Source organism: Nannospalax galili, unplaced genomic scaffold (genome assembly GCF_000622305.1).
Source record: "Nannospalax galili isolate Female #2095 unplaced genomic scaffold, S.galili_v1.0 scaffold898, whole genome shotgun sequence".
NCBI classification, from domain to species: Eukaryota; Metazoa; Chordata; class Mammalia; order Rodentia; family Spalacidae; genus Nannospalax; species Nannospalax galili.
In genome coordinates, this window is record NW_008342399.1 from 2,214,431 (window position 1) to 2,227,800 (window position 13,370).

Here is a 13,370-nt window from a genome sequence, read left to right on the forward strand (position 1 = left end):
TCCCCCCCTCTCTCTCTCTCTCTCTCTCTCTCACACACACACACACACACACACACACACACACACACACGACTGGGAAAAGTGGGAAAAGGTAGTGGTGTTTTTTGTAATGCCAGGTTCTTTTGCTCTTTTTATCATCACTCCCATCCCATCCCTCCAGCTCTTACCAGCATGATTTTAGCAAAATCCCAAGGGGAAGGAAATAGTCCAAGAAATAGCTGACGGCTGGGTGTCTGATGTCAGGACAAGGGCCTAGTGTCAGATCCCAGGGGTGAACAGCACCTTGGAATCTTGCGCCTCAGCAGCACTAAGGCCAGTCTCCCAGTCCGTCTGCAGCTCTTCCTGTAACCAGAGGTCTTTTCCTGTGTTTGAACTCACCACCAATGGCTGTCCTACCAAAGGTAAACAGCAGAAGTCTGAGCAATCCACTCTGTTCCCAAAAGAAAGCTTTTAACTTTTCTTTCAGAGGAGGCAGGAGGGGGTCGTTTGAGGACTGGGTGGAGGAAGAGAGGGAGGAGGTTAGACCAGAGGAAGCACAGTGACCCCAGAGTCTGGCCTGCTGTGACTTTCTTCTTCTTGTTTCTCTCTTCACCTCTCTCGTTATTTTTGGCTGGCTCCTTTGTGCAGGCCGCCTTCCATTCACTGACAACTGCTTTGAACATCAGTCATAGCGGGTCACCTGCCAAGCTGTGCACCTCTGGTCACATGGCTGAGGGCTCCGGTTTGTTAGCTTCAAAGCCCCGCACAAGTGGTGACTTGTCTCCTTCAGAGTGAGTATTAAAAGAAGAGGAAGCCTGGGCCAGAGTTTTTGAAACCTGTGATATAAAGGCTGGAAGAAAAAGAAATACTAATGAATAGTGAAGACTTCTGCCAGGGCCTTGTGGCCAGGACTTGGAAAGACAGGGGTGGAAGGCAGATCTGAACATGTCTAGTCTAGTGCTTCCCATTCTTTGGCTCAGCCTGCTGTATAGGTGACTCAGTGATAGTGACATCTCAAGAGTGAGGTAGAGAGAGAGGAAGGTCAGGGTGAGTGCCCAAAGGACAGAACTTCACTGAGTCTCTTTTTCCTGGTCACATTTTTTATTCAGTCAATCATGCAGTCAATTTATTCAGTCAGTGGCTAAGAAGCAGCTTCCACACACAGGTAACTTCCAGGCATGAGATACACAACTGAGAGCCACCAACATTTGATTCCCATGATACTTGCATTTTGTTGTTTGTCCTCATTTTTAAGTAAGTTGAGCGTTTGGTCAAATGGCTCTGCTGATTATTTTTCCCCCATTTAAAAAATGATAGCTTTCTAAGATCTAGCTTTCTGGGCATTTTCTTATACACATCAAGCACTTAGGATGCTAAGTGTGGATTTTATCACTACATAAAGCAAACTAACTGCTGAATTTCTGACCCATGCAACTTACCCAGAAAAGACATCTAAAGCGAACTTGCCTAAGACAACATCACCTCCAGACAGATTCAGGACCGATGCAGGAGAGAAATGAAGAGAGACACAGGATGATGATGATGATGATGATGATGATGATGATGATGATGGTAAACTGTAGTCTACCAAGGGTCAATACTGAATCCCTTATACGTCCCATATATGATCAGGCATTTGAAAACTATGTGACTGTAAACTCGCCCTCCCTTGGCCAGTACAGCATGACCCATGGCCAAGATGGTGCTCTCACAAAGCTGCTAGCGAGAGGCGTCCATGGAGATGTGGTACTCTCCATAGACTTCCTGGGTCTCATGACAAGTAGCTCATTCCCTAGAGCAAGCAAAGGAAGGGTGATGAGGATGAAGCCTCGGTGCCTTTAATGGCCTTTCCCCACGTTCCTCCCTGTCTCCTTTGCCTCATTCTTTTTCCTTAAGAGCAAATCATTGAGTCCTATCTCCAGGGAAATGATGGGAAATTGGAAGCTTTTGCACAAATAAAGTAATATCAAAGAATTTGTGGGCCTATTTTAAGATAATTACATTAAATTTCCTTTACATACAGGATTTATTTTTTCTTAGAGATTTTTACAACACATCACAGACATAATAATAGCACTTTATGTGTTAATACTTTACTAAATATTTGTAAATCAAACCCACCATATCATTATTACACCCAGCAAAATTAATAATAGTGCCTTAGTATTTTTCGGAACCAGTCTGTTTGCAGCTCTACCACTTTAAAATTGAGGGATGCCACATAAAAAAACAAGACCTTGTCATACTTGGCCTATGTTCTCATGTGGTTGGTTTGTGACTCTTCAATTCACCCTGCTTCCTAGCACACCCTCTTGTATTACACATGAACACTTAACACGTTTGTGTCAGCTGCTTGGCTCATTTAAGTATTTGCATTTATGTTCAAATATGGTCTACAGCTAATGAGGCTGGGTGATGGGGCTGAAGAAGAAAGGATCCTGACCCTCGCGTGAGATGAGTCTCAGGTTGAAAAATGAGATGCAGTAGGAAAATAAACATGCTATGAGTTTTCTTAGAGTACTGTTAACTTTGGGTCTTTCTCTGTGGGAAATCTGGGAAGTCGGTACTAGGTCTTGGAAGACTGAATGGATGTTTCTGTGACAAGTTTTGACATTGAGAGCATAGAGACATAAGCAAAACCAGTCAGCTTTGGAGGCCCAGCTTGAACCAAGGTTCAGTGCTGTTTCCTTGGGACAGTCTGAGTCCTCTATCTAGTACAATCAAATGAAGGGTGTGGGGTCCATAAAAAATAATGATAGAGCTGTCAGCCAATTTAATGGGTACAAAATAAGTTTTTTCTTGGTTTTTGTGTGGTACAGAAACAGAAGCTCTGAGGTGCTCAGAGCCTATAAGGAGAAGACAGGCCTTCACAACCACTCTGAAGGAAGATGGTGAGGTTGGCTCTATTGAACTAGAGACACCAATATGGGAGATGTGACCACCCCCTCTTGCCTGATAATAAACCTAGGTACTTTATAATACAGATAGGGCCATTCCCCAACTTGAACAAGTTTGTATTTGTTCATACTAGGTATCTGAATCTCAGAGTGCATTTTCCTGTAAAAACATCATGTTCCTTTGTGGTGAAGACTTCAAGCTAGATGTGATACTATAAAATAACATTTTATTTAAGAAATTTTTGTTGTTTTTGAAACAGAGTCTCCCTGTATTCACAGCTTGCCAGGAACTTGCTACATAGACCAGGTTGATCTCAATCTCATAGAGATCCTCCTGCCTCTGCCTCCCAAATGCTGGGATTAAAGGCATGCACCACCATGTCTAGCTTTGTAAAATTTATTTTTGAGGTGAGGAAAGAATGGAAAAGTCAGAGGATGGGGGGAGGGTGCTGTGAAATGCTGCCTTCTGGACAGGGCATGACCGTTGCACTCCTGAACTCGGAGTGTCTGTGGTTACCTGAACAAGACCTACACAAGATCAAGCCAGTCAAAATTCCAGCATGGATTGGAGAGGGGCTTATGAGGTCCCACCTATAACTGAAATGCTATTGTCAGTTAATAATTGCTGAAGGAGGGGGAGTCATTTTCCTCAGTGGTGTAGCCATTGGTTAGTTGCCCATGATTCAGTAAGTAACCTCACACTCATGATCATGCAAGTATACCAATTAAACTCAGTGGGTCTCACACACTCGCTCACAAACACACACACACACACACACACACACACACACACACACGACAAGAAAGTAGTAAGGGGACATGCTGAGAATAAGAAAGTCTTGAAGAGAGTGGAATGGAATTAGAGAGGGTGATGGGGGGTGAATATGATCAAAATATATACATGTGTGAAGTTGTTAAAGGATAACTTAAAAGTAAAGTGTGTGTGTATGTGCATGCACGTGCATATGCGCGCATACTTCTTCTTCAGTGTCCTTCATATAGATCTTACAGTTCTTGAAATCATTTGAGTGATAAGGGTCTTTTGTATGCTACTGAGCAGACTGGAAAGATAGATGGTGATGAGAGAGTGGAAACTTTTAGCCCCATCTCCCAAATTCCTGAAGGTTCAGTTGTTTACCAGAAGCCAATAATCTAGTCAATTATGATCATATAATGAAGCTTTCATGGCTTGGAGAGCTTGCAGATAGCTGAATACGTGGCAGTTCCCACAGGGTTGTGTGCCCAGAAGAGAGTGTGCCATTCCTACATGTTCCACCTACCCACCTCCATCTGGTACTCACAGAGTCTTATAATGTCCTTTAAAATGTACTAGTAAATAGGAGCTAGTGCTTTCCTGAGTTCTGTGAGCTACTCTAGCAAATTATTCAAGCCTGAGGGAGTCACAAGAAGCTCAATTTGCAGGCAGTTGGTTAAAAGCACACGTAAAGCATCTGCAGTGTGCAATAGGCACCTGAAGCCACAGGCAGTCTCATGAGATGAGCACTCAGTTTATGGGATCAGATGCTTTCTTCATGTAGACAGTGTCAGAACTGAACTGAGTTAGAAACACCCAGCTGGTATCTGATGCAGAATTGCTGCTTGCTTGGTCTGCACATCCCGACACAACAGGTGAGGGGAATGTCCTGTGTAGTAGGAGAAACTGAGTCGGTTCTTTCCCATATCCTCAAATGATCCTTATAACTGAGTGCACTAGCACCCAGTTATAACACTACCAATCTACCATGTTTAGCAGTTTCCTTAGAAAAGGTTAACCTTGGTTCTAACGTGGAATGACTAGAGTGTGTTTTCCTCAACCCGAATTGTTCCATCAATAAGTTCTAATATGTCACTCAAACTTGCCATTTTCCAAAAAGCTTTAGGAATGCCCATTAACTTTCTGGTCATAGCACTAGATGTGTCCAACTCTGTTGGATGGGTATTGATAAGTTTAGGCATAAGGATATATGTTGGGACAGTGATGGCAAGACAAGTAGACAGGAGGTTGGAGCAGAATAAATGCAGGTGAGTACTCAGCCTTGAAAATGGGTGTGGAATTAGAAGCATGCAGGAAGATGTTAGTGTTTGACGGTATGGATCTTTTATAAACTAGTTACTTTTATACTACACATTGCTTATATTCATTCTCTTGTCATATGACATATCAACATGTCCCTCAAGATATCACTGGTCATTCTATATTGAGGCATCATCATGCTTACCTGGGTCTCTGACAGTCCTCACTGGCACCATCAGATATAGCCCGTACTTCTGAATTGCTCATCTATAGCCACTGTTGGCTTTCTACAATCTATCTCTGTATAGCGACCAAGCTAGATTTTCTGAAATGCAAATGAGGTCATTCCATCCTTTGTGTAGAAGTTTTCATGGTTTTTCATTCTTCTTGTGACCAGGTCCAGAATCTGAACTCAGACCTACCAGGTTGTCCCTTGCAAGAGCTGCCCCTCACCTCAGACCTACCAGGCAGTCCCTTGTAAGAGCTGCCCCTCACCTCAGACCTACCAGGCTGTCCCTTGCAAGAACTGCCCCTCACCATCTTCTTTTGGCTCATGCTTGTTGTTTGGGCCTCAGCTGACACGCACTTTTCTCTGGAAAAGTTGCTCTCATCTGAGCAATGATAACTATTTAGGTATTCAAACATGGTTTAATTTGTTTAATGTATCTGTCTTCTCCAGGCAAACAAAATCCAGAAGCACATTAACCATGCACAGCATGGGGCCTCCTGGTATATAGACATACTCACTAAATGATTGCCTACTGAGCCTCTGGGCTATGTTATTTTTACTTTCACATAATAAAACATAGTGTTCTCCAATTTTAGGGACCATTCACTGGAGTTTTACTATGTGGCAGGCATTGTTTATTTATAGGGCAAGGTAAGAAGGTTTCATGGTTAAAAATTAGGGCTCTGGGCCAGAATTCTTGAGGTTTGAAGTCTTACTGATCATGTGATGCTAGAGAGCTAATACAACATGTCCATGGTGGATGGTGGCAGGGCCTACTTACCAGGGCTGTTGTGCCCCTCAGGTAAGTCATGGCATGTGAAAATAAACAGTTCCTGACACACAATGAGCATATGAAAGCATATGTAATCCCTGTTTGTCCAATGAGGAAACTGGATGCATATAATAGATTTTTTTTCTCAATAACTTATTCGAATGACTTCTTCATATCAGCTTTTCAGGCTAAAAGAAAAATTTAAAAGAAAGAAAGAAATGAATGTTCTCATGGTTTTAAGAGTTGGGATTTAGAAAACATTGGGACTTGGCAAGACAAAGACAATAAATCGAAGCAACAAAGGAAATTCAAAGGCAGTTTTAGACTGGGGACTCGACCATCCCTCCTGCACATTAATATAATGGAACTCTGCATGTCCACGTGGAGCCCAGAGAGCAAGTGAGACATGCTGTCCACAGAATCCTGAGGGGAGATGGACTCCACTCAGTGAAGCTGGAGAGCAGGAGCTGTCTTCTCCAGGTTCCTTCAGGAAGGGAGAACAGCACCCTGATATCTGGTCCAAGCTTCTTGGGCACTCTGCCAGTATCCCCAAGGCATCTCCAGGTCCTCACACCGAATTCATAAGAATTTAAAAAGAAACCCTGATGCCGTTCATCTCATATGGGAGGAAGTGGATGCCAAAGGAAACCAAACAAAACAGTGATGAGTCACTAGAAGGGACCCTCTTCCCAGAGAAGAATGAGTCCTGTCTCTGACCTTTAAGAAAACATCTGGTGGGAACACATGTAATACCCAAAATTAGAAATGACTCAAAAGCCCATCTTCAGTACAGCAGACGTATACATTGTAGTGTATTCCCAGCATGAAGTATCACCCAGCAATGAGAGTACAAGAACCATAACCACACTCAACACTGGGGAGAAATCCTCAGCAAGGCTGAGTAACCCCAAGCAAAGAAGAAAAACCAGGCCCATGTTTTATGCAACTTCAAAAGCAGGTAACATGCACCTGTGCAGATGTTAGAAACCAATACATGTCCCCTGAGAAGATGTGGTAGAAAGGGTACAAAGGCCCTGCTTCTTACTCTGAAGGCGAATCACTCAGACCTCTGTATTTTGAGGTTCACTGGCCTATACGTGAATTTTTGGTGCACATTTTTGAATGTATGTTCTATTTCAATCCTACCTCCACCCTGGCCCCCCACCCCTACAATCTGGGACCATATAGTCCTAGGGTAAACAGATGGCCACAAAGTTTTTGCTATCATAGTTGGAGATGTCCACGTTGGGGTGCTTTAGAGGTTGGAAGCTATGGTAAGCTGAGCTCACATTTTGAGGAGAGAGGAAGCTGGTTCTGATGGTGCTAGGCCACTGCTTTGGTTCCACTATTCCCACCATTGTTTTTCTCCTGGCCCACTAACCCAGTTCCATGGGCCTGCAGCCATTTCTCAAATGATCTCCACAGTCAGTCATGCTATGTGGGGCTTGTCTAGGGGTCAGAGCCAAGATCACATCCATATGGCACATGTGTCCCCTGTTAGTTCAGGACAAGTGTCCATTCCCTTTGCTCTCAGTAGGATCCAGAGCACCCAGGAACTCACTGTGGCCTGGGGGCTGACTAAAAATCTTCTTCCAGGAGCCTCATGGGAGGGACTGAGGAATATCAGTTTCTGGTACCCAGTAGATGATGGGACAAGAATCAGAGGTGACTTTTCACGTGATTGGCAGTGCATGGAAAGAGGAAGAAGCCTTTCTGTGGCTCTGGCAGGCAGGCTACAGCCAGGTGTGTGCATGCAGCAGCCCCGGGCAGCCCATGGGTGTCCTCAGAGCCTGATGGATGCTGCTGTCTGGAATCAAAGTCCAGCACACTGAATGGGCATGCCCTGTCCAGACTGTCCTTGGGAGGGTCAGCTGGCTTTGAGCAAACAACAGGGACCAACGTGACAGTCCCCACATTCTGAAGACTTGAAAGGGAAATCCTCTGGATTCTGACTGGACTCCTGGGGTTCAGCTTGGCCTGGCCTGAGGCTACAAGAAGAATAACAAGTGGGAAGGGCCATGGGGTATGAGAGGTTCTTCAGGTGATGCAAGGTTTCATGCCTGCAGGGACTTGTCTGTTCCCATCTCTGTTTCTGTGGTAAAGGATGGCCACCCCTCCCTATGGCTCCCCACTTTCCTCTCTCCCATGACTCACTTTGTGGGTTAAGTTTCTGCGTGTGCTCTGAGACCTCGGGATCCCACCCAGGTTTGCCCACTGCTGGGCTCCCCGCCTCACCCTGAAAGTCTCTGATCCTACTCTTGCCCCTTCATTCTCTGGTGCCCTTCCCTTGCTTTCCTAGCTGTGTATTTTCCCTTTCCTTCCCCTCCTTGCAGAGGCAGGATGTAGAGGAAGGCCGGCGGAGGGCAAGAGCAGTGGAGAGGACTCAAGAGGCAGATGAGTGGGTGTTTGCACTGCTGTGTGTGACTGTGGATGAAGCTCAGAGTTGGTTCTGCTGGCTGTTGGTGCTCTCATCTATGGATACGGTAGCCCACCCATGGCAGGAATCCCTGGGTTGTGCCAGTATTGGTGGCATAGCAAATGCAAAGAATGAGACCCTCCTGGTTCTTATAAACCTTCTGACTGTCCATATTATATGCCCTCTTTCAATACTTGCACACATTCAGATAGACATGTAGACAGGTAAGCACAGACAGACAAGCAGAGATATTGATAGAAAATGTGAAATGAACACTCAGTGTTAGTAAGCATAGTTCCTAAAAATCTCTCATGGACCCTGAACTGGAATCACCCTTTCCTTGAACTCAGTTGCCCCTTGTAATCCATCAGGTATAACCCTCTACCCCATTTTTTCCACTATCAAGTAAAATGAGGAAGCACCTTAAGGCTGGTTTTTCTTGCACCGCCACAAAAGACCATGTAACTGCTGGTTCCTGTTTGTGGTTGCAATGGTGTTAACCAGATGAATGGAGGGCATGAGACTCACAGTGCTAATAGGATTTAACTCCAGCTCACTCAGTAAATGCAAGCATCCCTCACAGAGCTTATCCCTGCTCCCCAGCTCTAGTCCCTCCCAAGTAAAGGATGCTTGCTCCATTTTCTCTGTTCCTCAGCCTTCCCATCCTCTTTCAAAATTTTTGAAAACAAATTAGAACCCGCCTTCCAGTTTTCCAGAGGCAACTGCATCCAAGAAATGTCAGGAATGTAAAGGACAGAAGTGTAAACAGCAGACCTGAATTAACCATGGCCAGCAGCATGGCGCTGTGTGGCCTCTTTTCCTTTTTCGTTCATCAGCAAAGATGGAAGCTAGACTTGATCCACTGCATGGAGCTCAGTGAGCAGTGCATAAACCTGCTGTTTGCTCACAAAGAACTCTAAGAATCTAGAGTTAGTTGAGGAATTGCAGTGATGGTGTCTCAAAGCAGCTAGGAACAGCCAGAGGCCTGGGTGGCCAGCCACCATGCCCCTTGTCCCAGCCTGCAGGCTCACCTCAGTTAGCACAGCACACCTACTAACTTTCCCGTGCTTGGAGTCAACATGACATGATTTGTTCCCTTTGGGCTGTGTCAGTTCTTTCTGGAACACCATTTGTTTGGACAGGACAGGGCCGCTCAGGCGTTTTCATCTCTTGAAAACTCCCAGGGCAGAGAGCATATTTGAGGAATTCCTTTTTTTTTCAAAGATTTTTTTTTTTTTTTTTTTTTTTCCCCTTATGCAGTCCCAGTGGTACTGGGGACTCACTATGTAGACCAGACTGGACTTGAGCTCACAGGTATCAGCCGACCTCTGCCTCCTGAGTTCCAACATTTTGTTTAAGAGAAAATGAGATGTCTATCTTCTGTTTCCTTATTTTTTTTCAGGAAAGCAAAGGGTTGTTGACTTCCTCCCTCTCCCCTCCCTTCCTTCCTTCTTCCCGAAGGTACTCATCTGAGAAAAAGAGAACGAAGTATTGTTCCTGTTCTCCTTCTTAAGTCATTTGAAACACTGTCCCTGCGAGTTCTTTAAGTTCCCTGCAATCTGTACACAAGAGAAAGAGGGGGAGAGAGAGAGAGGGAAAGACAGAGAGAGCCAGAGACCAGGTAAAGCGGTGGGGCTGCTGCAGCCACTCAGCCCTCAGGAGCTGGTAAGTGACCACGTAATCCTTTCTACCTTCGTTTCAATGTCCTGGTGATGGAGGCTGACCCGGGCATCTTCCGCAGAAACCACCTCACTGGTATAATCTTTAATCAAAAGGTGTTACTGATGGATGGCCCAGACTGTAAGCTCATACTTCTTTTCAAAAGAGACTATGAATGCTTTGCAGAGCTGAGACTGGCAGAGCTGGAAATCGCATTGGGGCTGAGGACACTGTGTTAAATCTGAATTTCTTGGCACAGGCAATGTGGCTGGGTTAACCAAGAGGCATTGGAACGCGTGGTGTGTTCCTGGAGGAATCACTCCCCAGTGCCGCATCCTGGGAACCCTCTGAGGGTGGCTGTTAAGAGCTGCAGTTTGCTCTGGGTTTTGTCACAAATTGTCTAGCTTGAGATACCCTTCTCTTGCTATTTTCTTTCCATTCAGTACTCCACTTCCCCAAAGAGGACTGTTCATGTGTGACTGTGACTCTGTGTCACTGAAGTGGGAGAAAAAAGGGGGGATGTCACTTTGAAATAGTGCTGCGTGTGGGGGGCTTATGGACTCAGGTGAAACATGTGGGTTAGATGTAAATGTACTGTCCACTGTCAATGGGCGGCGTCATGTGCCACACAAAAGAAAGAAGGCAGAGATTTGGGGTCATATAGCTTTAGTTTGGGGAAGCAGCATGCGACAGGCATGGGAGGATTAAGATTGATTGCTTGTGTCAGGAGGGAAGAAAAACTAAGCCACGGATGCAATTGAAAAACAGTCACTCAGCGCCTGCTTTTCCAAGAGTCAAATAGAACACAGCTAGTCAAGCTTCCACATGCCACTAGTGTTTAAAAGCCTAACTTGCTTCCATCGCATTTGTCAGAGAGGATAATATTACCAAGAACTCATTATAGCAATCTATGAGGGAGCCAGGATCATGTTGTCAAAAATAGGTCAGCAAGGTCAGGCCAAGACCGGAGCGTGGCTACTAGCATTAATGACTTGATTTAGAGAGGTAACGGAATGGGTAGAAGGAAATGGCCATGTACGCTTCTGAAAATATTCATTGCCATGCTATAGACTGCTTGAAATCCTCTGATATGAAGAGTGTAATAAAAGTAGCTGGACTTTCATTTTTAAGTTAATTTGGCCAGATTACATTTTCATCACAATCAAGTAATTAATCTTTATTTGAAATTGAGCCATCACCTTAAAGAAGATGAGGAAATATGATAGGACTGGTCATTAATGTTGGGTTTGTTCCATTAATCAGATCTCTTTTTTCTTCTTCTTTAGGAAAAGACTTTCCTTAGAATTCTCATAGAATAGGCAATGTGAGAGGTGTGATTCGTGGTTGTCCGCCTTGGGATGTAAACTGATTGTAGTAGCAGTTCCAAGTGACTCTGACCTCCCCCCTCCTCCTACCCCAGCCACCCCATCCTCACACATCTTCAGGTCAGAGGCAGCCAGGACTGATCATCTTGGGTATTTTGTACCATTTCTCAGCAGTTGGACCCCAGGGCTGCGACCCAGCATGGCTCCTTTCAGTTTCATTTCTCCTGATAATGTTAATGTATCCAATTAAAACAGCACACAGCTCTCTCCAACTTTGCTTGTTGAGAATAAGCATCAAGTGCCACATAACAGGAGACAAATGGCAACAGAGCCATGGTGATTAGGGACGAGTCAGGCAAAAGTAGAAGTCCATGTCTAATGTGTATCTCCAGTATGACTAAGATGAAGGAGCTGGGGATATATGCTTTTTCTTTAAAGGAAAAAAAATCAATATTTTCATTTACATTGTGAAGTCATTGCCAGGCTATATGTTAGATACTGTATGGGGGTGTAGAGGAGGGCTGGTTAGATAGATACCTGAAGGAAAAAAAAATCCCTCAGTGACATAAGTCTGGGTCACTGCTACTCAGTCATCTTTACTCAGCTCCAAAGAATGACTTGGCATTTGTGGAAAATTCCATTGTGGTTCTATTTAGGGTCATTACAGGCTCATTTTTTTTTATTTATTGTTTTTATTTTATGTGTGTATGAGTATATTGCAGGCATGTGTGTAAGTGTACCTGTGTCATGCAGTGCCTGCGGAGGTCAGAAGAGGGCGTCAGATTCCCCTGGAACTGAAATTATGGAGGGTTGTTAGCTACCATATGGGTGCAGGGAATTGAACCCAGATCCTCTGTAAGAGCAGTCAGTGCTCTTAACCGCTGAGCTATCTCTCTAGCCCCACAGGCTCATTTTTTTATTATCATTAGAGGAATTCTAGTTTAGAATAATCCAGAACTTTTATTAAGATTTCATTAATTTTTGCCATAACTGTATGTCCTGATAATTAAATTACCAATGTGTCATATATGATTGGGGGGGCACTGGGGATTGAACCTAGAGCATTGTGCTTGCTAAATACATTCTTCCACTGACCTACACCCCATCCCCAATTAAATATAGTTTAGACCACAATGGGGTATGTATGTGTCCCGCAGGGCTGGGTGTGAGTAGATGACTCAGATGAGGGCAAGCAGAGTCTGAAGAGTGCAGGGCTTGCGTACAAATTGAGCTTGAATTCCAGATGTGTCCCTTATTGTGGTCTTCAGGTCAGGTCTTTAACTTAAGTCTATGTCCCCAAATGTAAAACTGCATTAGCATAGCACTGTTATTCTGAGGATTAAGCAAAATTATTAATTTGAAGTAGTTAGCACAATGCTTGGGAAGTTGTGGGAGTCAATGTCAGATGTGGTTTTTTTTCAGATCATGTATTTACAAAAGTGGGCCATGTTTTGAAAAATCCAGAAAATAGGCTAAATCTCTGATAATTGGGTGTAATTATCTTTGCTCAGTACTATACCAAGGATTGGTATAAAAAATTGTTCCATATAACCTTCAAGTTGGGCACACATTGAGTAAAGATATTCTGAGGTTTGAATTCATATCAAATAAAAGCTGGTCTTGCTGGACGTGGTGACTTCATCCCTGTTTATGACAGAAATGCTGGCCTTAGCCACACTGAATGGCAGCTGCATTCAACAGAATTCACAGCAGGGAAAAGTTTCCTCTGGGACCAAAGTTCTCCACTCAGATGAATGTGGGGAGAGAACTGAATGATACTGCAGACACTCATCCTCCCTTTCACCCACTTCCCAAAGCTCAGGCTCTGCACTGTTGCTGACCTTTTCTCTGGAGTGGAGGGCTAGGGACACTTATTCTGAGGACGACCATAGTTATATCATGACTCAACCAGAGAGAATAGCAGTAAATGGTACATATGCTCCCCTCACCCAAAGTGGAACCCCCTTTCCTCAACATTCCAACAGCAAGCCACTCACTCTTACGAATCGTCAGTGTGACCCATGTCACCACTGTGTGTGTGTGTGTGTGTGTGTGCGTGTGTGTGTGTGTGTGTGTGTG

General features: G+C 44.4%; 1 protein-coding gene across 2 annotated transcripts in view; it reads left to right on the top strand.

The window, feature by feature from the left end:
* Positions 1-13,370, top strand: part of Znf366 (zinc finger protein 366) — a 390,083-nt gene that overhangs the window by 316,898 nt on the left and 59,815 nt on the right. The window contains exon 1 of one of the 2 annotated variants that reach the window (XM_008838473.2): positions 9,855-9,972. The exons of the other annotated variant lie outside the window; for it this stretch is intronic. The gene's annotated coding sequence lies outside the window, so the exon portion shown is untranslated. Of the gene's footprint in view, positions 1-9,854; positions 9,973-13,370 lie in introns of those variants that run through there. 2 annotated transcript variants of the gene reach the window in all.